This window comes from Struthio camelus, chromosome 2 (genome assembly GCF_040807025.1).
Source record: "Struthio camelus isolate bStrCam1 chromosome 2, bStrCam1.hap1, whole genome shotgun sequence".
Taxonomy (NCBI): Eukaryota; Metazoa; Chordata; class Aves; order Struthioniformes; family Struthionidae; genus Struthio; species Struthio camelus.
The window spans coordinates 156,650,816-156,653,681 of NC_090943.1; the positions used below are offsets into that span (position 1 = coordinate 156,650,816).

At 50.2% G+C, this 2,866-nt stretch overlaps 1 non-coding gene across 1 annotated transcript; it reads right to left on the bottom strand.

The window, feature by feature from the left end:
* Positions 1 to 2,472: 2,472 nt before the first annotated feature.
* Positions 2,473 to 2,586, bottom strand: LOC138066396 (U5 spliceosomal RNA). The gene has a single exon (XR_011139834.1). It is a non-coding gene; the product is annotated as a U5 spliceosomal RNA (small nuclear RNA).
* Between the last annotated feature and the right edge of the window lie 280 nt (positions 2,587 to 2,866).

Below are 2,866 nucleotides of genomic sequence, written 5' to 3' on the forward strand. Positions count from 1 at the left end.
ATATCTCCAGCGAAGGAGACTCCACTACCTCTCGGGGCAACCTGTTCCAGTGAGTGCTCTGTCACCCTCACAGGAAAGAAGTTTTTCCTCATGTTCAGATGGAACTGCCTGTGGTTCAGTTTGTGCCCGTTGCCTCTCTTTCTGTTGCTGCGCACCACTGATCAGATCCCCCCTCAGTCTCCTCTTCCCCAATCTGAACAGGCCCAGCTCTCTCAGCCTTTCCTCGTAGGAGAGAAGCTCCAGTCCCCTCATCATCTTTGTAGCCCTTTGCTGGACTCACTCCAGGAGCTCCATGTCTCTCTTGTTCTGGGGAGCCCACAATTCATAAATGTTGATAAGACACACCTCCATCCCGAGCCTTCTCATCCCCAGGCTGAACAGGCCCAGCTCCCTCTGCTGCTCACCATAGGAGAGATGCCCCAGTACTTTTAGACATCTTTGTGGCCTCTCCTGAGCTCGCTCCAGAAGCTCCATGTCTCTCTTGTCCTGGGGAGCCCAGAACTGGACACAGTCCTCCAGGTGAGGCCTTACCAGGGCTGAGGAGAGGGGCAGGATCACCTCCCTCCACCTGCTGGCAACACTCTGCCTCATGCACCCCAGGATCCCATTGGCCTTCTTGGTCACAAGGGCACACTGCTGCCTCATGCTCAACTTGCTGTCCAGCAGCACTCCCAGGTCCCTCTCCGCAGAGCTGCTTTCCAGGAGGCCAGCCCTCAGCCTGTCCTGGTGCATGGGGTTATTCCTCCCCAGGGGCAGCACCCTGCAGTGGTGTTTGTGGAACTTCAGGAGGTTCCTCTCCGCCCACCTCTCCAGCCTGTCCAGGTCCCTCTGAACGGCAGCACAGCTCTCTTGGGTATCAGTTACTGCTCCCAGTTGTGTATCATAGGCAAACTTGCTGAGGGTGCACTCTGTCCCTTCCTCCAGGTCACTGATGAATACGTTCAACAAGACTGGACCCGGGACTGACCCCTGGGGGACACCGCTAGCTACAGGCCTCCAACTAGACTCTGTGCCATTGATCACAACCTTCTGAGCTCGGCCATCCAGCCAGTTATCCATACACCTCATTGTCCACTCATCCAACCCACACTTCCTGAGTTTCCCTATGAGGCTGTGATGGGAGACAGTGTCCAAAGCCTTGCTGAAGTCCAGGCAGACAACATCCACTGCTCTCCCCTCATCTGCCCAGCCAGTCATTCCATCAGAGAAGGCGATCAGATTGGTCAAGCATGATTTCCCTTTGGTGAATCCATGCTGACTACTCCCGATCATCTTCTTGTCCTCCAGATGCTTAGAGATGGCATGCAGGATGAGCTATTCCATCACCTTCTCATGTGTCAAGGTGAGGCTGACAGGCCTGTAGTTTCCTGGCTCCTCCTCCTTGCCCTTTTGGAAGACTGGGGTGACACTCGCTTTCTTCCAGTCCTCAGGCACCTCTCCTGATCTCCAGGGCCTTTCCAAGATGATGGAGAGTGGCCTAGCAGTGATGTCTTCCAGCTCCCTCAGCACTCATGGGGGCATCCCTTCAGGACCCACGGACTTGTGGGTGTCAAGTTTGCCAAAAATTATCTCTAACCAACTCTTTTCCACCAAGGGAAAATTTTCCTTTCTCTAGACTTTCTTCCTGGTCTCCAGGGTCCAGAATTCCTGAGGGCTGGCCTTAGCAGTGAAGACTGAAGCAAAGGCAGCATTCAATAACTCTGCCTTCTCTGTATCCTTTGTCACCACTCCATTCAGCAGCGGGCCCACATTTTCCCTAGTCTTCCTTTTGTTACTGATGTATTTGAAGAAGCCCTTCTTGCTGTCCTTGGCCTCCTTAGCCAGATTTAACTCCAACTGGGCCTTAGCCTTCCTCATCGCATCCCTGCATACTCTGATAACATTTCTGTATTCCTCCCAAGTGGCCTGTCCCTGCTTCCACCTCCTGTACACTTCTTGCTTATGTTTGAGCTTTGCCATGCAGGTCTCCTGCCCCCTTTGCTCATTTCTTGCTCATAGGCATGCACCATTCTTAAGCCTGGAGGAGGCAATCCTTGAATATTAATCAGCTCTCTTGGACCCCTCTTCCTTCTAGGGCCTAAACCAATGGGATTCTTCCAAGAATGTCCCGGAAGAGGCCAAAGTTAGCTCTCCTGAAGTCCAGAGTTGTGATCCTACTTATTCCCCACAGGATCCTGAACTCCACCATCTCATGATCACTGCAGCCAAAGCTGCCCCCAACCTTCACATCTCCAACCAGTTCTTTCTTGCTTGTTAGTACAATGTGCAGCAGCGCACCTCTCCTTGTTGGCTCCTCCATCACTTATGTCAGAGAGTTATCATCAGTGCTTTCCAGGAACTGCCTGGATTGTTTGTGCCTTGCTATGTTGTACCTCCAGCAGATGTCAGGGTGGTAGAAGTCCCCGATGAGAACCAGAGACTTTGATAGTGAAGCTACCTCCAGCTGCCTGTAGAAGGCAAAAAAAAAAAAAAAAAAAAATTGAAATTGAGCCTCAGAAAATTTCATGACACTTGTGCCTGTTCCTCTCCATGAAAATCTTTAGTAAAGGTGAAAGATTTATATGAACTATCAAGAAACCAAAGAATAGACATGATTTGTATATTCAACACGGGAATCACAATTCCTGGGGCTACTGAAAGTCTGAAACAGTGTTTGTAAGCATTTAGACTCTGATAGCTCTCAATACCAAGACTGTTCAGGAAGACATATCCAGAAGATGGGTTATAATTTACTGATCTAAATGAAAATACCAAACTGAGTAGAACATTTCCTTGATTCTTCTGGCATTACATAGTGCCTCTTTTAGCCTTTATGGCCTAGAGGGATTCTGTTGCAACTTTCAGGGAAAAAAGAAAGGAATTTGTC